Source organism: Schistocerca piceifrons, chromosome 1 (genome assembly GCF_021461385.2).
Source record: "Schistocerca piceifrons isolate TAMUIC-IGC-003096 chromosome 1, iqSchPice1.1, whole genome shotgun sequence".
Taxonomy (NCBI): Eukaryota; Metazoa; Arthropoda; class Insecta; order Orthoptera; family Acrididae; genus Schistocerca; species Schistocerca piceifrons.
In genome coordinates this window covers 91,539,328-91,561,867 of record NC_060138.1, presented here as the reverse complement: position 1 = coordinate 91,561,867, position 22,540 = coordinate 91,539,328, and the positions used below count along the sequence as shown (strand labels likewise).

General features: G+C 45.2%; 13 non-coding genes across 13 annotated transcripts; all 13 read left to right on the top strand.

The window, feature by feature from the left end:
• Nucleotides 1-287: 287 nt before the first annotated feature.
• On the top strand, nucleotides 288-360 carry Trnar-ucu. The gene has a single exon. It is a non-coding gene; the product is annotated as a tRNA-Arg (tRNA).
• A 1,227-nt stretch (nucleotides 361-1,587) lies between these two features.
• Nucleotides 1,588-1,660, top strand: Trnar-ucu. Its single transcript has one exon. It is a non-coding gene; the product is annotated as a tRNA-Arg (tRNA).
• A 7,123-nt stretch (nucleotides 1,661-8,783) lies between these two features.
• On the top strand, nucleotides 8,784-8,856 carry Trnar-ucu. Its single transcript has one exon. It is a non-coding gene; the product is annotated as a tRNA-Arg (tRNA).
• Nucleotides 8,857-10,083: 1,227 nt separating this feature from the next.
• On the top strand, nucleotides 10,084-10,156 carry Trnar-ucu. Its single transcript has one exon. It is a non-coding gene; the product is annotated as a tRNA-Arg (tRNA).
• Nucleotides 10,157-11,383: 1,227 nt separating this feature from the next.
• Nucleotides 11,384-11,456, top strand: Trnar-ucu. Its single transcript has one exon. It is a non-coding gene; the product is annotated as a tRNA-Arg (tRNA).
• Nucleotides 11,457-12,683: 1,227 nt separating this feature from the next.
• Nucleotides 12,684-12,756, top strand: Trnar-ucu. Its single transcript has one exon. It is a non-coding gene; the product is annotated as a tRNA-Arg (tRNA).
• A 1,227-nt stretch (nucleotides 12,757-13,983) lies between these two features.
• Trnar-ucu lies at nucleotides 13,984-14,056 on the top strand. The gene has a single exon. It is a non-coding gene; the product is annotated as a tRNA-Arg (tRNA).
• Nucleotides 14,057-15,283: 1,227 nt separating this feature from the next.
• Nucleotides 15,284-15,356, top strand: Trnar-ucu. Its single transcript has one exon. It is a non-coding gene; the product is annotated as a tRNA-Arg (tRNA).
• Nucleotides 15,357-16,583: 1,227 nt separating this feature from the next.
• On the top strand, nucleotides 16,584-16,656 carry Trnar-ucu. The gene has a single exon. It is a non-coding gene; the product is annotated as a tRNA-Arg (tRNA).
• Nucleotides 16,657-17,883: 1,227 nt separating this feature from the next.
• Trnar-ucu lies at nucleotides 17,884-17,956 on the top strand. Its single transcript has one exon. It is a non-coding gene; the product is annotated as a tRNA-Arg (tRNA).
• A 1,227-nt stretch (nucleotides 17,957-19,183) lies between these two features.
• Trnar-ucu lies at nucleotides 19,184-19,256 on the top strand. Its single transcript has one exon. It is a non-coding gene; the product is annotated as a tRNA-Arg (tRNA).
• A 1,227-nt stretch (nucleotides 19,257-20,483) lies between these two features.
• On the top strand, nucleotides 20,484-20,556 carry Trnar-ucu. Its single transcript has one exon. It is a non-coding gene; the product is annotated as a tRNA-Arg (tRNA).
• Nucleotides 20,557-21,783: 1,227 nt separating this feature from the next.
• Nucleotides 21,784-21,856, top strand: Trnar-ucu. The gene has a single exon. It is a non-coding gene; the product is annotated as a tRNA-Arg (tRNA).
• Nucleotides 21,857-22,540: the final 684 nt, after the last annotated feature.

Below are 22,540 nucleotides of genomic sequence, written 5' to 3'. Positions count from 1 at the left end.
TTCCCATTTATCTGTAAACAGCGCACGTGAGCGAATCTAATAGCAGCACTGTGTTACTACTATTGTACAGAGCAACTCTGTCAATACGCAGGTGTTTCAATCAGTAGGGCCATGGTAAACAGAGCGATTCGGAGTGATGTATAGTGTCTGCTACATAAATAATAAGTCTTTGATGTAATTGCTTCAGAGAAATATGAAAGTAAGCCTATCAGAAAAGTAACGCGAGACATGTAGCACGGGTCATGTCTTGGAGAATCTCTTACATCTGAGCCCATCACTTGCGCAGCGTCCCTTTGGCGCAGAGGATAGCGCGTTGGACTTCTAATCCAAAGGTCGTGGGTTCGATCCCCACAAGGGACGGGCAATTTTTATTAATATGTGCCAATCACGAGATGGGTATTGACATATGGGTAACCACAAGCGTCTTCAAAAGGTGAAAATTGTTGTGACCTCAGTTCTATGCTTAAATATGTTAACCTTACACATACAAGCAAAATTCTCGTAGATCTGTTATCCATGACGCTGTTATGTGTAAATGCTGTAGAAACGGAACCATATCTTCACGTGCCTGTTCACGCAAATTTTCTTTCAATACCCAATTTTTACCTACAGATAGAAATATAGCAATAGAACGCACATTTTGTACAGAAACAAATACAATGAAGAGTGAAATAATTTTGTATTACTTCACGAGTCAATGTATGTAATCCCAGTCATGATCTTTAATTCTTCCAGCCCAAGCTGAGAGGGTTTCAGTTTTCTCGGCCACAAGTGAGAAAAGTAGACTGTTTCACAACAAGATATAGTACTATGGTTCCTTAACTGTTCCCATTAAACAATGGCACTCTGTATCTATAGAGACGGCGGCAATATTCGCTTCAGCACAGGGGGCTTTTGCTTGAGACTGTCAGGAGGGGACTTGCTGGATACATGAAGGGAGAAGACCAGACAGAGACGTCTGACGCTCCGCTGACGCTTGCAGAAAACTACATTAAGTATGATTCCCGCCTATAACTGACGGTGAGAGAGATGCATCATCTGTCCACGTCTCATCGAAACACACTGTCACCAAGCAATGGCTGACGCTTCGAGGACGGCACGAAATTGCCAGGGAGGTGATGCAGCTAACGTTCCTGGCAAATGTGCTAACAGGGCACACACGTCCATTGGAGTGTATACATATGATGGGGACCGGCTGTGACACAGCAGTCAACCAAAGTCAAAAAATGTGACTAATCATACAGTGCTTCCAGTGTGTCGTTTACCACTTTGTGAGTGGATGCTGTTCTAAAGAGCGTAATTCCCATTTATCTGTAAACAGCGCACGTGAGCGAATCTAATAGCAGCACTGTGTTACTACTATTGTACAGAGCAACTCTGTCAATACGCAGGTGTTTCAATCAGTAGGGCCATGGTAAACAGAGCGATTCGGAATGATGTATAGTGTCTGCTACATAAATAATAAGTCTTTGATGTAATTGCTTCAGAGAAATATGAAAGTAAGCCTATCAGAAAAGTAACGCGAGACATGTAGCACGGGTCATGTCTTGGAGAATCTCTTACATCTGAGCCCATCACTTGCGCAACGTCCCTTTGGCGCAGAGGATAGCGCGTTGGACTTCTAATCCAAAGGTCGTGGGTTCGATCCCCACAAGGGACGGGCAATTTTTAAAAATATGTGCCAATCACGAGATGGGTATTGACATATGGGTAACCACAAGCGTCTTCAAAAGGTGAAAATTGTTGTGACCTCAGTTCTATGCTTAAATATGTTAACCTTACACATACAAGCAAAATTCTCGTAGATCTGTTATCCATGACGCTGTTATGTGTAAATGCTGTAGAAACGGAACCATATCTTCACGTGCCTGTTCACGCAAATTTTCTTTCAATACCCAATTTTTACCTACAGATAGAAATATAGCAATAGAACGCACATTTTGTACAGAAACAAATACAATGAAGAGTGAAATAATTTTGTATTACTTCACGAGTCAATGTATGTAATCCCAGTCATGATCTTTAATTCTTCCAGCCCAAGCTGAGAGGGTTTCAGTTTTCTCGGCCACAAGTGAGAAAAGTAGACTGTTTCACAACAAGATATAGTACTATGGTTGTGGTGTCACCGCCAGACACCACACTTGCTAGGTGGTAGTTTAAATCGGCCGCGGTCCATGTAGTACATGTCGGACCCGCGTGTCGCCACTGTGATCGCAGACCTAGCGCCACCACCAAGGCAGGTCTCGTGATACGAGAGTGGACTCGACCCCAGTTGTACGAGAGCCTAGCTACCGCCCAGTTGTACGAGAACCAAGCTACCGCCCAGTTGTACGCGAACCTAGCTATCGCCCAGTTGTATGAGAACCTAGCTACCGACCAGATGTATGAAGCCTTTCTCTCTCATTAGCCGAGAGACAGAATAGCCATCAGCTAAGTTAATGGCTACGAACTAGCAAGGAGCCATTTGTATCAGTGCCTATAGCTTACGAGTATTCAAGAGAGATGTATTCCAAGGAATCAATAAAAGTTAAGTAAAAAGCATCTACATACTTTTCTTCTTATTCATTCATAAGTTCTCATGTTCCAGACTTCACGCCCGTCTGCGTTATTGCCGTGCGTGCACTATCGGCTACAGCGTTAGTCAAGCTTTCATTTTCAGCCATCAACATCCCGGTGTCGGTCCAGCTACCGACACTACAATAATTGGCGACGAGGGAAAAGGACCTTTTTCTGATTGCTTACATTTATTTCTGATTGCTTACATTTATTTGTGTCATGGCTTCGCCACATTCTCCAGATGTACTGTCCGAATTTTATCGCTTGCAGAATCAGCAGACGCAGGCGTTACTGGATGCCCTTGGACAGCTCGTCCAGGGTCAACGTGCGCTGCACACCGATGCGGCCGCAGCCGCTTCACCGCTACCGCAGCCACAACCTGCCGTTGCACCGCCTTTTCGGCACTACGACCCGAACCAAGAGACCTGGCAAGAGTGGTCCCGCCAGTTTGCCTTCCACCTCGCTGCCTACAGAATTCAAGGTAATGAGCGGCAGCCGTTTTTGCTTTCTTGTGTCGGTGTGTCCACATACCGTGTGATAGTGAAATTGTTTCCCCGGCGCGACGTAGCAACTCTGTCCTACGAGGAAATTTTGTCTGCATTAGATGCCTATTTCAAAGAAACAGTTAATGTGGTTGCAAAACGGTATACGTTTTTTCGTACAAAACGTACGGCCGGTCAAACTAATAGGGAGTGGGTAGCAACATTGCAAGGACTTACTAGGGACTGTGCCTTTGAATGTGACTGTGGTCTTTCTTATTCAGATACAATGGTGCGTGATGCTATTGCACAGAACGTTTCTGATGTTCGCATACGGGAGCAAATATTGAAACTAGTTAATCCCTCCCTTCAACAAGTCATAGACATATTGGATAGACAGGACACACTGGACTGTGCTCAGGAATTTTTTGAAACTTCGCCAGCCGTGTGTAACATTAACCGGCCCGCTGGACGCGCTGCGCGGCCCGGTAACCGGGCCTCGCGCACGGCGGCACAGCGACCGCCGCGTGCTACGCCAGGTGTGCCGCGCCAGCCCGCAAATGCAGTGAAATCATGCCCGCGGTGTGCTACTAGACATTCGCGTGACCATTGCCCGTCACGCCAAGCTATTTGCTTTTTCTGCAATAAGAAAGGACATGTTCAAAGTGTTTGCCAGAAAAAGCTCAGATCAGACAATCACAATCATTCCAGGCCCTTTGCTTCGCGCCGGAATCGAACCAAGGACACTCAGGCTCGTGGACCTTCGCCTATGGACATTCATGTCGTTAATTCCACTTCGTCCAGTGACACTTTCTCTAACAGTGACAGTGATCGTCCCACAAAAACTGTGCGTCGACGTCGCCGGAAATCACGTCAAGTAGCAAGTGATTCTGTACCAGTGTCTGTTCTAATTGCACAAAACAGTCGCTCTTGTCGTCAGCAGGACAATAAACTTTTTGTGGACTTAGACTTTGACGGCCAAGTGATACCATTCCAGCTCGATACCGGAGCTGCAGTTTCATTGCTCAATCACGACACGTACAAACAACTGGGCGCACCTCCGTTGCGTGCCGCAAATGTTAAGCTAACTACATATTCCGGACAGAAAATTCCTGTGTTAGGACAGTGCAGCCTTCTTGCAACATACAAGGGACAAACAAAACTTGTGTCGTTTTACGTTCTTCGTTCTTCTTCTGCAGTGAACTTGTTTGGTCTAGATTTATTTAAGTTGTTTAACATGTCTATTGTAAATCAGGTCCTCTCAGTGAATCAGACTGTGCCTACAGACAGTGTTTCTCGGCTCTGTGACGAATTTGCAGACATTTTTGCACCGGGCTTAGGTTGCGCTAAAAACTATGAAGCACATTTAGAACTGAAGGTAAACGCGCAACCGAAATTTTTCAGGGCGCGCAATGTTCCCCACGCATTGCGTGATGAGGTCGCAAGAACGTTACACGATCTCGAATCACAGGGTGTAATTGAACGTGTGCAAGCTTCTCTCTGGGCCTCACCCTTAGTAATTTTGCCAAAACCTTCCGGAAAATTGAGACTTTGCGTGGACTTCAAGGCCACAGTGAATCCACAGCTAGTGACTGCTACTTTTCCTTTGCCCCGCCCGGAAGATCTTTTTGCTAAACTGTGCCCGGGAAAATATTTTTCAAAGTTGGACCTAGCCGATGCGTACTTGCAAATACCGGTGGACGACGAATCCCAGCGCGTATTGGTGGTTAACACGCATCTTGGATTGTACCGCTTCAAAAGACTGCCATTCGGGTGTGCATCCGCCCCTCCCTTGTTTCAGCAATATTTACAAACTGTTTGTGCGTCGGTCCCTACTGCAGCAAACTATCTGGACGATATAGTGATCTCCGGACAGACAGAAGAAGATCATCTTGCGAATTTACGAACATTATTTCAGGTCTTGCGGCAAAATGGTCTTCGCTTGAGGAAGGACAAATGTGTGTTTTTTGCTCGTGACTTACCATACCTGGGACATGTCATTAATGCCCAAGGCATACATCCGAGTCCAGAGCACCTCCGTGCCATACAAGACTTGCCGTCCCCTAAAAATCTGAAACAGCTACAGAGTGTGTTGGGTAAAATTAATTATTACCATAAATATGTGCGCAATGCCTCTTCCATTTCAGCTCCGCTTCATCGCTTACGCCGTAAAGGTGTTCCGTTCGTCTGGACGCCGGAATGTGAACGCGCCTTTCGCCAGTTGAAATCGGCGTTGCTTTCTAATACTTGCCTTACGCCATTCGATCCCCAGAAACCCCTTTTGTTGATGGTAGATGCATCGGATTTCGGGATCGGTGCTGTGCTTGCGCACAAAGTTGGCTCCCATGATCGCCCTATTGCCTTTGCGTCCAAATTGCTCTCGTCTGCGCAAAGAAATTATTCACAGATAGAGAAAGAAGCTTTGGCTCTCGTGTTTGGTGTTACTAAGTTCCATGATTTCTTGTATGGTCGTCACTTTACCATCATCACAGACCACAAACCTTTGACATCGCTTTTTCATCCGACCAAGCCTGTACCTCCACGTACAGCGCAGAAATTCATTCGCTGGTCTATTTTCCTCTCGCAGTACCGCTATGATATCTTGTATCGGTCCACTGCTAAGCACGGAAACGCCGATGCGTTGTCCCGTTTGCCTGTTGCTGAGGATAAAGCATTCGATTCTTCCGAACTTGCTTGCATGTTCCTTGATTCGGAAACCGATGAAGTGGTCGAATCGTTTCCGATTGATTTTCGTCGTGTCGCTACAGCCACAGCTGCTGACCCTGTCCTTGCTACTGTTTTACGTTTTGTTGCTACGCAATGGCCTTTGTCAAAGTCTCGGATCGAGGATCCGTTGGTTCGCCGATTTTTTGCTCACAAGGAGAGACTTTTTGTTCGACGTGGTGTTTTGTTGTTGCGTTCTGATAATGATCAGTCCAGAGTCGTGGTCCCACGTTCGTTACAGTCCTCTGTTTTACGGCTTCTTCACCAAGGACATTGGGGTATAGTGCGAACGAAACAACTTGCTCGTCAGCACTGTACTTGGTTCGGAATCGATGCTGCGATTACGAATATGTGTTCTTCGTGCCCGGCGTGTGCCGAACAACAGTCCGCACCGCCGCGGAAAGTCTTTGCGTGGCCAAAAGCCACTTCCCCTTGGCAACGCTTGCACATTGATTTTGCTGGTCCATTCTGGAATGCTCGATGGTTGGTTCTGGTCGACGCCTTCAGTAATTTTCCTTTTGTTGTCCGGATGTCTTCCACGACGTCCTCCGCCACCATCCAAGCGTTGTCTGCTATCTTTTGCATTGAAGGTCTTCCGCAGACTATTGTTTCCGACAATGGCCCACAATTCATGTCCGCAGAATTTCAGTCTTTCTGCCAGGCCAATGGTATTCAACATCTGACATCCGCGCCGTTTTCGCCTCAGTCCAACGGTGCCGCTGAACGATTGGTCCGGACTTTCAAGTCACAGATGTTGAAATTGAAAGAGTCGCATTCTCGGGAGGACGCATTGTTGCTCTTTTTGTCTTCGTATCGCTCTCAGCCCCGAGATGGGCGCTCGCCGGCTGAGTTGCTCCACGGTCGTCCTCATCGCACCTTGATGTCTTTGCTGCATCCGCCGCATCAGGTTCCTGTGCAGCGGCAGACTCCTGCTTTTGCTCCAGGCGACGTTGTATTTTATCGCAACTATCGAGGTTCACGGCGTTGGCTCGCAGGGCGCATTCTTCGCTGCCTCGGCCGCGCGATGTATTTGGTTTTGGGGGCCTCTGGTGAGGTGCGTCGGCATCTCAATCAGCTGCGCCTCTGTCGTCGCTCGGGTTCTGCCGCTCCCCGTCTGCTTTCAGCGACGGTGCCGTCCGGTCAGCGCCCTGGGGACCCATCTACTGGCTCGCCTCATCCCCAGGTGTTACCGACGATGCCTTCCATTTTGCCCCATGGCGACGCGCCGCCGCCGCCGCCGCAGCAGCAGCAGCAGCAGCCGCCGCCGCCGCCGACCGCATTCGACGCTTCGTTGCAGCCGCCAAGCGCCTCCCAGGGTCACGCGCCGCCGATCGCTTCCCGTGACCAGCTGTCCTCCGCCATGGAACGCCCGCCCGCTCCGGACCACGTGACGTCATCGCGCGTCGGCTACCCCGACGCAATGGAGGTCGACACTTCGGCCCCTCATGTTTCTTTACGGGCGCATACACCGCATGTTGACGTGCACCCTGGACTAGTTTTGCAGGCGTTTCCTAGCTCCCCTCGGACCGGATGGCCGGGTGCGGGTGGCACAGCCTCGCCTGTTGTTAGGCTCCCCACCTCATCGCATACGTCAACATGTGGTCCTCCCCACGGCGGGCGGAAGCCTTATTACACGACCGTTCGCCGATTTGCGGGGGAGGAATGTGGTGTCACCGCCAGACACCACACTTGCTAGGTGGTAGTTTAAATCGGCCGCGGTCCATGTAGTACATGTCGGACCCGCGTGTCGCCACTGTGATCGCAGACCTAGCGCCACCACCAAGGCAGGTCTCGTGATACGAGAGTGGACTCGACCCCAGTTGTACGAGAGCCTAGCTACCGCCCAGTTGTACGAGAACCAAGCTACCGCCCAGTTGTACGCGAACCTAGCTATCGCCCAGTTGTATGAGAACCTAGCTACCGACCAGATGTATGAAGCCTTTCTCTCTCATTAGCCGAGAGACAGAATAGCCATCAGCTAAGTTAATGGCTACGAACTAGCAAGGAGCCATTTGTATCAGTGCCTATAGCTTACGAGTATTCAAGAGAGATGTATTCCAAGGAATCAATAAAAGTTAAGTAAAAAGCATCTACATACTTTTCTTCTTATTCATTCATAAGTTCTCATGTTCCAGACTTCACGCCCGTCTGCGTTATTGCCGTGCGTGCACTATCGGCTACAGCGTTAGTCAAGCTTTCATTTTCAGCCATCAACATCCCGGTGTCGGTCCAGCTACCGACACTACAATAATTCCTTAACTGTTCCCATTAAACAATGGCACTCTGTATCTATAGAGACGGCGGCAATATTCGCTTCAGCACAGGGGGCTTTTGCTTGAGACTGTCAGGAGGGGACTTGCTGGATACATGAAGGGAGAAGACCAGACAGAGACGTCTGACGCTCCGCTGACGCTTGCAGAAAACTACATTAAGTATGATTCCCGCCTATAACTGACGGTGAGAGAGATGCATCATCTGTCCACGTCTCATCGAAACACACTGTCACCAAGCAATGGCTGACGCTTCGAGGACGGCACGAAATTGCCAGGGAGGTGATGCAGCTAACGTTCCTGGCAAATGTGCTAACAGGGCACACACGTCCATTGGAGTGTATACATATGATGGGGACCGGCTGTGACACAGCAGTCAACCAAAGTCAAAAAATGTGACTAATCATACAGTGCTTCCAGTGTGTCGTTTACCACTTTGTGAGTGGATGCTGTTCTAAAGAGCGTAATTCCCATTTATCTGTAAACAGCGCACGTGAGCGAATCTAATAGCAGCACTGTGTTACTACTATTGTACAGAGCAACTCTGTCAATACGCAGGTGTTTCAATCAGTAGGGCCATGGTAAACAGAGCGATTCGGAGTGATGTATAGTGTCTGCTACATAAATAATAAGTCTTTGATGTAATTGCTTCAGAGAAATATGAAAGTAAGCCTATCAGAAAAGTAACGCGAGACATGTAGCACGGGTCATGTCTTGGAGAATCTCTTACATCTGAGCCCATCACTTGCGCAGCGTCCCTTTGGCGCAGAGGATAGCGCGTTGGACTTCTAATCCAAAGGTCGTGGGTTCGATCCCCACAAGGGACGGGCAATTTTTAAAAATATGTGCCAATCACGAGATGGGTATTGACATATGGGTAACCACAAGCGTCTTCAAAAGGTGAAAATTGTTGTGACCTCAGTTCTATGCTTAAATATGTTAACCTTACACATACAAGCAAAATTCTCGTAGATCTGTTATCCATGACGCTGTTATGTGTAAATGCTGTAGAAACGGAACCATATCTTCACGTGCCTGTTCACGCAAATTTTCTTTCAATACCCAATTTTTACCTACAGATAGAAATATAGCAATAGAACGCACATTTTGTACAGAAACAAATACAATGAAGAGTGAAATAATTTTGTATTACTTCACGAGTCAATGTATGTAATCCCAGTCATGATCTTTAATTCTTCCAGCCCAAGCTGAGAGGGTTTCAGTTTTCTCGGCCACAAGTGAGAAAAGTAGACTGTTTCACAACAAGATATAGTACTATGGTTCCTTAACTGTTCCCATTAAACAATGGCACTCTGTATCTATAGAGACGGCGGCAATATTCGCTTCAGCACAGGGGGCTTTTGCTTGAGACTGTCAGGAGGGGACTTGCTGGATACATGAAGGGAGAAGACCAGACAGAGACGTCTGACGCTCCGCTGACGCTTGCAGAAAACTACATTAAGTATGATTCCCGCCTATAACTGACGGTGAGAGAGATGCATCATCTGTCCACGTCTCATCGAAACACACTGTCACCAAGCAATGGCTGACGCTTCGAGGACGGCACGAAATTGCCAGGGAGGTGATGCAGCTAACGTTCCTGGCAAATGTGCTAACAGGGCACACACGTCCATTGGAGTGTATACATATGATGGGGACCGGCTGTGACACAGCAGTCAACCAAAGTCAAAAAATGTGACTAATCATACAGTGCTTCCAGTGTGTCGTTTACCACTTTGTGAGTGGATGCTGTTCTAAAGAGCGTAATTCCCATTTATCTGTAAACAGCGCACGTGAGCGAATCTAATAGCAGCACTGTGTTACTACTATTGTACAGAGCAACTCTGTCAATACGCAGGTGTTTCAATCAGTAGGGCCATGGTAAACAGAGCGATTCGGAGTGATGTATAGTGTCTGCTACATAAATAATAAGTCTTTGATGTAATTGCTTCAGAGAAATATGAAAGTAAGCCTATCAGAAAAGTAACGCGAGACATGTAGCACGGGTCATGTCTTGGAGAATCTCTTACATCTGAGCCCATCACTTGCGCAGCGTCCCTTTGGCGCAGAGGATAGCGCGTTGGACTTCTAATCCAAAGGTCGTGGGTTCGATCCCCACAAGGGACGGGCAATTTTTAAAAATATGTGCCAATCACGAGATGGGTATTGACATATGGGTAACCACAAGCGTCTTCAAAAGGTGAAAATTGTTGTGACCTCAGTTCTATGCTTAAATATGTTAACCTTACACATACAAGCAAAATTCTCGTAGATCTGTTATCCATGACGCTGTTATGTGTAAATGCTGTAGAAACGGAACCATATCTTCACGTGCCTGTTCACGCAAATTTTCTTTCAATACCCAATTTTTACCTACAGATAGAAATATAGCAATAGAACGCACATTTTGTACAGAAACAAATACAATGAAGAGTGAAATAATTTTGTATTACTTCACGAGTCAATGTATGTAATCCCAGTCATGATCTTTAATTCTTCCAGCCCAAGCTGAGAGGGTTTCAGTTTTCTCGGCCACAAGTGAGAAAAGTAGACTGTTTCACAACAAGATATAGTACTATGGTTCCTTAACTGTTCCCATTAAACAATGGCACTCTGTATCTATAGAGACGGCGGCAATATTCGCTTCAGCACAGGGGGCTTTTGCTTGAGACTGTCAGGAGGGGACTTGCTGGATACATGAAGGGAGAAGACCAGACAGAGACGTCTGACGCTCCGCTGACGCTTGCAGAAAACTACATTAAGTATGATTCCCGCCTATAACTGACGGTGAGAGAGATGCATCATCTGTCCACGTCTCATCGAAACACACTGTCACCAAGCAATGGCTGACGCTTCGAGGACGGCACGAAATTGCCAGGGAGGTGATGCAGCTAACGTTCCTGGCAAATGTGCTAACAGGGCACACACGTCCATTGGAGTGTATACATATGATGGGGACCGGCTGTGACACAGCAGTCAACCAAAGTCAAAAAATGTGACTAATCATACAGTGCTTCCAGTGTGTCGTTTACCACTTTGTGAGTGGATGCTGTTCTAAAGAGCGTAATTCCCATTTATCTGTAAACAGCGCACGTGAGCGAATCTAATAGCAGCACTGTGTTACTACTATTGTACAGAGCAACTCTGTCAATACGCAGGTGTTTCAATCAGTAGGGCCATGGTAAACAGAGCGATTCGGAGTGATGTATAGTGTCTGCTACATAAATAATAAGTCTTTGATGTAATTGCTTCAGAGAAATATGAAAGTAAGCCTATCAGAAAAGTAACGCGAGACATGTAGCACGGGTCATGTCTTGGAGAATCTCTTACATCTGAGCCCATCACTTGCGCAGCGTCCCTTTGGCGCAGAGGATAGCGCGTTGGACTTCTAATCCAAAGGTCGTGGGTTCGATCCCCACAAGGGACGGGCAATTTTTAAAAATATGTGCCAATCACGAGATGGGTATTGACATATGGGTAACCACAAGCGTCTTCAAAAGGTGAAAATTGTTGTGACCTCAGTTCTATGCTTAAATATGTTAACCTTACACATACAAGCAAAATTCTCGTAGATCTGTTATCCATGACGCTGTTATGTGTAAATGCTGTAGAAACGGAACCATATCTTCACGTGCCTGTTCACGCAAATTTTCTTTCAATACCCAATTTTTACCTACAGATAGAAATATAGCAATAGAACGCACATTTTGTACAGAAACAAATACAATGAAGAGTGAAATAATTTTGTATTACTTCACGAGTCAATGTATGTAATCCCAGTCATGATCTTTAATTCTTCCAGCCCAAGCTGAGAGGGTTTCAGTTTTCTCGGCCACAAGTGAGAAAAGTAGACTGTTTCACAACAAGATATAGTACTATGGTTCCTTAACTGTTCCCATTAAACAATGGCACTCTGTATCTATAGAGACGGCGGCAATATTCGCTTCAGCACAGGGGGCTTTTGCTTGAGACTGTCAGGAGGGGACTTGCTGGATACATGAAGGGAGAAGACCAGACAGAGACGTCTGACGCTCCGCTGACGCTTGCAGAAAACTACATTAAGTATGATTCCCGCCTATAACTGACGGTGAGAGAGATGCATCATCTGTCCACGTCTCATCGAAACACACTGTCACCAAGCAATGGCTGACGCTTCGAGGACGGCACGAAATTGCCAGGGAGGTGATGCAGCTAACGTTCCTGGCAAATGTGCTAACAGGGCACACACGTCCATTGGAGTGTATACATATGATGGGGACCGGCTGTGACACAGCAGTCAACCAAAGTCAAAAAATGTGACTAATCATACAGTGCTTCCAGTGTGTCGTTTACCACTTTGTGAGTGGATGCTGTTCTAAAGAGCGTAATTCCCATTTATCTGTAAACAGCGCACGTGAGCGAATCTAATAGCAGCACTGTGTTACTACTATTGTACAGAGCAACTCTGTCAATACGCAGGTGTTTCAATCAGTAGGGCCATGGTAAACAGAGCGATTCGGAGTGATGTATAGTGTCTGCTACATAAATAATAAGTCTTTGATGTAATTGCTTCAGAGAAATATGAAAGTAAGCCTATCAGAAAAGTAACGCGAGACATGTAGCACGGGTCATGTCTTGGAGAATCTCTTACATCTGAGCCCATCACTTGCGCAGCGTCCCTTTGGCGCAGAGGATAGCGCGTTGGACTTCTAATCCAAAGGTCGTGGGTTCGATCCCCACAAGGGACGGGCAATTTTTAAAAATATGTGCCAATCACGAGATGGGTATTGACATATGGGTAACCACAAGCGTCTTCAAAAGGTGAAAATTGTTGTGACCTCAGTTCTATGCTTAAATATGTTAACCTTACACATACAAGCAAAATTCTCGTAGATCTGTTATCCATGACGCTGTTATGTGTAAATGCTGTAGAAACGGAACCATATCTTCACGTGCCTGTTCACGCAAATTTTCTTTCAATACCCAATTTTTACCTACAGATAGAAATATAGCAATAGAACGCACATTTTGTACAGAAACAAATACAATGAAGAGTGAAATAATTTTGTATTACTTCACGAGTCAATGTATGTAATCCCAGTCATGATCTTTAATTCTTCCAGCCCAAGCTGAGAGGGTTTCAGTTTTCTCGGCCACAAGTGAGAAAAGTAGACTGTTTCACAACAAGATATAGTACTATGGTTCCTTAACTGTTCCCATTAAACAATGGCACTCTGTATCTATAGAGACGGCGGCAATATTCGCTTCAGCACAGGGGGCTTTTGCTTGAGACTGTCAGGAGGGGACTTGCTGGATACATGAAGGGAGAAGACCAGACAGAGACGTCTGACGCTCCGCTGACGCTTGCAGAAAACTACATTAAGTATGATTCCCGCCTATAACTGACGGTGAGAGAGATGCATCATCTGTCCACGTCTCATCGAAACACACTGTCACCAAGCAATGGCTGACGCTTCGAGGACGGCACGAAATTGCCAGGGAGGTGATGCAGCTAACGTTCCTGGCAAATGTGCTAACAGGGCACACACGTCCATTGGAGTGTATACATATGATGGGGACCGGCTGTGACACAGCAGTCAACCAAAGTCAAAAAATGTGACTAATCATACAGTGCTTCCAGTGTGTCGTTTACCACTTTGTGAGTGGATGCTGTTCTAAAGAGCGTAATTCCCATTTATCTGTAAACAGCGCACGTGAGCGAATCTAATAGCAGCACTGTGTTACTACTATTGTACAGAGCAACTCTGTCAATACGCAGGTGTTTCAATCAGTAGGGCCATGGTAAACAGAGCGATTCGGAGTGATGTATAGTGTCTGCTACATAAATAATAAGTCTTTGATGTAATTGCTTCAGAGAAATATGAAAGTAAGCCTATCAGAAAAGTAACGCGAGACATGTAGCACGGGTCATGTCTTGGAGAATCTCTTACATCTGAGCCCATCACTTGCGCAGCGTCCCTTTGGCGCAGAGGATAGCGCGTTGGACTTCTAATCCAAAGGTCGTGGGTTCGATCCCCACAAGGGACGGGCAATTTTTAAAAATATGTGCCAATCACGAGATGGGTATTGACATATGGGTAACCACAAGCGTCTTCAAAAGGTGAAAATTGTTGTGACCTCAGTTCTATGCTTAAATATGTTAACCTTACACATACAAGCAAAATTCTCGTAGATCTGTTATCCATGACGCTGTTATGTGTAAATGCTGTAGAAACGGAACCATATCTTCACGTGCCTGTTCACGCAAATTTTCTTTCAATACCCAATTTTTACCTACAGATAGAAATATAGCAATAGAACGCACATTTTGTACAGAAACAAATACAATGAAGAGTGAAATAATTTTGTATTACTTCACGAGTCAATGTATGTAATCCCAGTCATGATCTTTAATTCTTCCAGCCCAAGCTGAGAGGGTTTCAGTTTTCTCGGCCACAAGTGAGAAAAGTAGACTGTTTCACAACAAGATATAGTACTATGGTTCCTTAACTGTTCCCATTAAACAATGGCACTCTGTATCTATAGAGACGGCGGCAATATTCGCTTCAGCACAGGGGGCTTTTGCTTGAGACTGTCAGGAGGGGACTTGCTGGATACATGAAGGGAGAAGACCAGACAGAGACGTCTGACGCTCCGCTGACGCTTGCAGAAAACTACATTAAGTATGATTCCCGCCTATAACTGACGGTGAGAGAGATGCATCATCTGTCCACGTCTCATCGAAACACACTGTCACCAAGCAATGGCTGACGCTTCGAGGACGGCACGAAATTGCCAGGGAGGTGATGCAGCTAACGTTCCTGGCAAATGTGCTAACAGGGCACACACGTCCATTGGAGTGTATACATATGATGGGGACCGGCTGTGACACAGCAGTCAACCAAAGTCAAAAAATGTGACTAATCATACAGTGCTTCCAGTGTGTCGTTTACCACTTTGTGAGTGGATGCTGTTCTAAAGAGCGTAATTCCCATTTATCTGTAAACAGCGCACGTGAGCGAATCTAATAGCAGCACTGTGTTACTACTATTGTACAGAGCAACTCTGTCAATACGCAGGTGTTTCAATCAGTAGGGCCATGGTAAACAGAGCGATTCGGAGTGATGTATAGTGTCTGCTACATAAATAATAAGTCTTTGATGTAATTGCTTCAGAGAAATATGAAAGTAAGCCTATCAGAAAAGTAACGCGAGACATGTAGCACGGGTCATGTCTTGGAGAATCTCTTACATCTGAGCCCATCACTTGCGCAGCGTCCCTTTGGCGCAGAGGATAGCGCGTTGGACTTCTAATCCAAAGGTCGTGGGTTCGATCCCCACAAGGGACGGGCAATTTTTAAAAATATGTGCCAATCACGAGATGGGTATTGACATATGGGTAACCACAAGCGTCTTCAAAAGGTGAAAATTGTTGTGACCTCAGTTCTATGCTTAAATATGTTAACCTTACACATACAAGCAAAATTCTCGTAGATCTGTTATCCATGACGCTGTTATGTGTAAATGCTGTAGAAACGGAACCATATCTTCACGTGCCTGTTCACGCAAATTTTCTTTCAATACCCAATTTTTACCTACAGATAGAAATATAGCAATAGAACGCACATTTTGTACAGAAACAAATACAATGAAGAGTGAAATAATTTTGTATTACTTCACGAGTCAATGTATGTAATCCCAGTCATGATCTTTAATTCTTCCAGCCCAAGCTGAGAGGGTTTCAGTTTTCTCGGCCACAAGTGAGAAAAGTAGACTGTTTCACAACAAGATATAGTACTATGGTTCCTTAACTGTTCCCATTAAACAATGGCACTCTGTATCTATAGAGACGGCGGCAATATTCGCTTCAGCACAGGGGGCTTTTGCTTGAGACTGTCAGGAGGGGACTTGCTGGATACATGAAGGGAGAAGACCAGACAGAGACGTCTGACGCTCCGCTGACGCTTGCAGAAAACTACATTAAGTATGATTCCCGCCTATAACTGACGGTGAGAGAGATGCATCATCTGTCCACGTCTCATCGAAACACACTGTCACCAAGCAATGGCTGACGCTTCGAGGACGGCACGAAATTGCCAGGGAGGTGATGCAGCTAACGTTCCTGGCAAATGTGCTAACAGGGCACACACGTCCATTGGAGTGTATACATATGATGGGGACCGGCTGTGACACAGCAGTCAACCAAAGTCAAAAAATGTGACTAATCATACAGTGCTTCCAGTGTGTCGTTTACCACTTTGTGAGTGGATGCTGTTCTAAAGAGCGTAATTCCCATTTATCTGTAAACAGCGCACGTGAGCGAATCTAATAGCAGCACTGTGTTACTACTATTGTACAGAGCAACTCTGTCAATACGCAGGTGTTTCAATCAGTAGGGCCATGGTAAACAGAGCGATTCGGAGTGATGTATAGTGTCTGCTACATAAATAATAAGTCTTTGATGTAATTGCTTCAGAGAAATATGAAAGTAAGCCTATCAGAAAAGTAACGCGAGACATGTAGCACGGGTCATGTCTTGGAGAATCTCTTACATCTGAGCCCATCACTTGCGCAGCGTCCCTTTGGCGCAGAGGATAGCGCGTTGGACTTCTAATCCAAAGGTCGTGGGTTCGATCCCCACAAGGGACGGGCAATTTTTAAAAATATGTGCCAATCACGAGATGGGTATTGACATATGGGTAACCACAAGCGTCTTCAAAAGGTGAAAATTGTTGTGACCTCAGTTCTATGCTTAAATATGTTAACCTTACACATACAAGCAAAATTCTCGTAGATCTGTTATCCATGACGCTGTTATGTGTAAATGCTGTAGAAACGGAACCATATCTTCACGTGCCTGTTCACGCAAATTTTCTTTCAATACCCAATTTTTACCTACAGATAGAAATATAGCAATAGAACGCACATTTTGTACAGAAACAAATACAATGAAGAGTGAAATAATTTTGTATTACTTCACGAGTCAATGTATGTAATCCCAGTCATGATCTTTAATTCTTCCAGCCCAAGCTGAGAGGGTTTCAGTTTTCTCGGCCACAAGTGAGAAAAGTAGACTGTTTCACAACAAGATATAGTACTATGGTTCCTTAACTGTTCCCATTAAACAATGGCACTCTGTATCTATAGAGACGGCGGCAATATTCGCTTCAGCACAGGGGGCTTTTGCTTGAGACTGTCAGGAGGGGACTTGCTGGATACATGAAGGGAGAAGACCAGACAGAGACGTCTGACGCTCCGCTGACGCTTGCAGAAAACTACATTAAGTATGATTCCCGCCTATAACTGACGGTGAGAGAGATGCATCATCTGTCCACGTCTCATCGAAACACACTGTCACCAAGCAATGGCTGACGCTTCGAGGACGGCACGAAATTGCCAGGGAGGTGATGCAGCTAACGTTCCTGGCAAATGTGCTAACAGGGCACACACGTCCATTGGAGTGTATACATATGATGGGGACCGGCTGTGACACAGCAGTCAACCAAAGTCAAAAAATGTGACTAATCATACAGTGCTTCCAGTGTGTCGTTTACCACTTTGTGAGTGGATGCTGTTCTAAAGAGCGTAATTCCCATTTATCTGTAAACAGCGCACGTGAGCGAATCTAATAGCAGCACTGTGTTACTACTATTGTACAGAGCAACTCTGTCAATACGCAGGTGTTTCAATCAGTAGGGCCATGGTAAACAGAGCGATTCGGAGTGATGTATAGTGTCTGCTACATAAATAATAAGTCTTTGATGTAATTGCTTCAGAGAAATATGAAAGTAAGCCTATCAGAAAAGTAACGCGAGACATGTAGCACGGGTCATGTCTTGGAGAATCTCTTACATCTGAGCCCATCACTTGCGCAGCGTCCCTTTGGCGCAGAGGATAGCGCGTTGGACTTCTAATCCAAAGGTCGTGGGTTCGATCCCCACAAGGGACGGGCAATTTTTAAAAATATGTGCCAATCACGAGATGGGTATTGACATATGGGTAACCACAAGCGTCTTCAAAAGGTGAAAATTGTTGTGACCTCAGTTCTATGCTTAAATATGTTAACCTTACACATACAAGCAAAATTCTCGTAGATCTGTTATCCATGACGCTGTTATGTGTAAATGCTGTAGAAACGGAACCATATCTTCACGTGCCTGTTCACGCAAATTTTCTTTCAATACCCAATTTTTACCTACAGATAGAAATATAGCAATAGAACGCACATTTTGTACAGAAACAAATACAATGAAGAGTGAAATAATTTTGTATTACTTCACGAGTCAATGTATGTAATCCCAGTCATGATCTTTAATTCTTCCAGCCCAAGCTGAGAGGGTTTCAGTTTTCTCGGCCACAAGTGAGAAAAGTAGACTGTTTCACAACAAGATATAGTACTATGGTTCCTTAACTGTTCCCATTAAACAATGGCACTCTGTATCTATAGAGACGGCGGCAATATTCGCTTCAGCACAGGGGGCTTTTGCTTGAGACTGTCAGGAGGGGACTTGCTGGATACATGAAGGGAGAAGACCAGACAGAGACGTCTGACGCTCCGCTGACGCTTGCAGAAAACTACATTAAGTATGATTCCCGCCTATAACTGACGGTGAGAGAGATGCATCATCTGTCCACGTCTCATCGAAACACACTGTCACCAAGCAATGGCTGACGCTTCGAGGACGGCACGAAATTGCCAGGGAGGTGATGCAGCTAACGTTCCTGGCAAATGTGCTAACAGGGCACACACGTCCATTGGAGTGTATACATATGATGGGGACCGGCTGTGACACAGCAGTCAACCAAAGTCAAAAAATGTGACTAATCATACAGTGCTTCCAGTGTGTCGTTTACCACTTTGTGAGTGGATGCTGTTCTAAAGAGCGTAATTCCCATTTATCTGTAAACAGCGCACGTGAGCGAATCTAATAGCAGCACTGTGTTACTACTATTGTACAGAGCAACTCTGTCAATACGCAGGTGTTTCAATCAGTAGGGCCATGGTAAACAGAGCGATTCGGAGTGATGTATAGTGTCTGCTACATAAATAATAAGTCTTTGATGTAATTGCTTCAGAGAAATATGAAAGTAAGCCTATCAGAAAAGTAACGCGAGACATGTAGCACGGGTCATGTCTTGGAGAATCTCTTACATCTGAGCCCATCACTTGCGCAGCGTCCCTTTGGCGCAGAGGATAGCGCGTTGGACTTCTAATCCAAAGGTCGTGGGTTCGATCCCCACAAGGGACGGGCAATTTTTAAAAATATGTGCCAATCACGAGATGGGTATTGACATATGGGTAACCACAAGCGTCTTCAAAAGGTGAAAATTGTTGTGACCTCAGTTCTATGCTTAAATATGTTAACCTTACACATACAAGCAAAATTCTCGTAGATCTGTTATCCATGACGCTGTTATGTGTAAATGCTGTAGAAACGGAACCATATCTTCACGTGCCTGTTCACGCAAATTTTCTTTCAATACCCAATTTTTACCTACAGATAGAAATATAGCAATAGAACGCACATTTTGTACAGAAACAAATACAATGAAGAGTGAAATAATTTTGTATTACTTCACGAGTCAATGTATGTAATCCCAGTCATGATCTTTAATTCTTCCAGCCCAAGCTGAGAGGGTTTCAGTTTTCTCGGCCACAAGTGAGAAAAGTAGACTGTTTCACAACAAGATATAGTACTATGGTTCCTTAACTGTTCCCATTAAACAATGGCACTCTGTATCTATAGAGACGGCGGCAATATTCGCTTCAGCACAGGGGGCTTTTGCTTGAGACTGTCAGGAGGGGACTTGCTGGATACATGAAGGGAGAAGACCAGACAGAGACGTCTGACGCTCCGCTGACGCTTGCAGAAAACTACATTAAGTATGATTCCCGCCTATAACTGACGGTGAGAGAGATGCATCATCTGTCCACGTCTCATCGAAACACACTGTCACCAAGCAATGGCTGACGCTTCGAGGACGGCACGAAATTGCCAGGGAGGTGATGCAGCTAACGTTCCTGGCAAATGTGCTAACAGGGCACACACGTCCATTGGAGTGTATACATATGATGGGGACCGGCTGTGACACAGCAGTCAACCAAAGTCAAAAAATGTGACTAATCATACAGTGCTTCCAGTGTGTCGTTTACCACTTTGTGAGTGGATGCTGTTCTAAAGAGCGTAATTCCCATTTATCTGTAAACAGCGCACGTGAGCGAATCTAATAGCAGCACTGTGTTACTACTATTGTACAGAGCAACTCTGTCAATACGCAGGTGTTTCAATCAGTAGGGCCATGGTAAACAGAGCGATTCGGAGTGATGTATAGTGTCTGCTACATAAATAATAAGTCTTTGATGTAATTGCTTCAGAGAAATATGAAAGTAAGCCTATCAGAAAAGTAACGCGAGACATGTAGCACGGGTCATGTCTTGGAGAATCTCTTACATCTGAGCCCATCACTTGCGCAGCGTCCCTTTGGCGCAGAGGATAGCGCGTTGGACTTCTAATCCAAAGGTCGTGGGTTCGATCCCCACAAGGGACGGGCAATTTTTAAAAATATGTGCCAATCACGAGATGGGTATTGACATATGGGTAACCACAAGCGTCTTCAAAAGGTGAAAATTGTTGTGACCTCAGTTCTATGCTTAAATATGTTAACCTTACACATACAAGCAAAATTCTCGTAGATCTGTTATCCATGACGCTGTTATGTGTAAATGCTGTAGAAACGGAACCATATCTTCACGTGCCTGTTCACGCAAATTTTCTTTCAATACCCAATTTTTACCTACAGATAGAAATATAGCAATAGAACGCACATTTTGTACAGAAACAAATACAATGAAGAGTGAAATAATTTTGTATTACTTCACGAGTCAATGTATGTAATCCCAGTCATGATCTTTAATTCTTCCAGCCCAAGCTGAGAGGGTTTCAGTTTTCTCGGCCACAAGTGAGAAAAGTAGACTGTTTCACAACAAGATATAGTACTATGGTTCCTTAACTGTTCCCATTAAACAATGGCACTCTGTATCTATAGAGACGGCGGCAATATTCGCTTCAGCACAGGGGGCTTTTGCTTGAGACTGTCAGGAGGGGACTTGCTGGATACATGAAGGGAGAAGACCAGACAGAGACGTCTGACGCTCCGCTGACGCTTGCAGAAAACTACATTAAGTATGATTCCCGCCTATAACTGACGGTGAGAGAGATGCATCATCTGTCCACGTCTCATCGAAACACACTGTCACCAAGCAATGGCTGACGCTTCGAGGACGGCACGAAATTGCCAGGGAGGTGATGCAGCTAACGTTCCTGGCAAATGTGCTAACAGGGCACACACGTCCATTGGAGTGTATACATATGATGGGGACCGGCTGTGACACAGCAGTCAACCAAAGTCAAAAAATGTGACTAATCATACAGTGCTTCCAGTGTGTCGTTTACCACTTTGTGAGTGGATGCTGTTCTAAAGAGCGTAATTCCCATTTATCTGTAAACAGCGCACGTGAGCGAATCTAATAGCAGCACTGTGTTACTACTATTGTACAGAGCAACTCTGTCAATACGCAGGTGTTTCAATCAGTAGGGCCATGGTAAACAGAGCGATTCGGAGTGATGTATAGTGTCTGCTACATAAATAATAAGTCTTTGATGTAATTGCTTCAGAGAAATATGAAAGTAAGCCTATCAGAAAAGTAACGCGAGACATGTAGCACGGGTCATGTCTTGGAGAATCTCTTACATCTGAGCCCATCACTTGCGCAGCGTCCCTTTGGCGCAGAGGATAGCGCGTTGGACTTCTAATCCAAAGGTCGTGGGTTCGATCCCCACAAGGGACGGGCAATTTTTAAAAATATGTGCCAATCACGAGATGGGTATTGACATATGGGTAACCACAAGCGTCTTCAAAAGGTGAAAATTGTTGTGACCTCAGTTCTATGCTTAAATATGTTAACCTTACACATACAAGCAAAATTCTCGTAGATCTGTTATCCATGACGCTGTTATGTGTAAATGCTGTAGAAACGGAACCATATCTTCACGTGCCTGTTCACGCAAATTTTCTTTCAATACCCAATTTTTACCTACAGATAGAAATATAGCAATAGAACGCACATTTTGTACAGAAACAAATACAATGAAGAGTGAAATAATTTTGTATTACTTCACGAGTCAATGTATGTAATCCCAGTCATGATCTTTAATTCTTCCAGCCCAAGCTGAGAGGGTTTCAGTTTTCTCGGCCACAAGTGAGAAAAGTAGACTGTTTCACAACAAGATATAGTACTATGGTTCCTTAACTGTTCCCATTAAACAATGGCACTCTGTATCTATAGAGACGGCGGCAATATTCGCTTCAGCACAGGGGGCTTTTGCTTGAGACTGTCAGGAGGGGACTTGCTGGATACATGAAGGGAGAAGACCAGACAGAGACGTCTGACGCTCCGCTGACGCTTGCAGAAAACTACATTAAGTATGATTCCCGCCTATAACTGACGGTGAGAGAGATGCATCATCTGTCC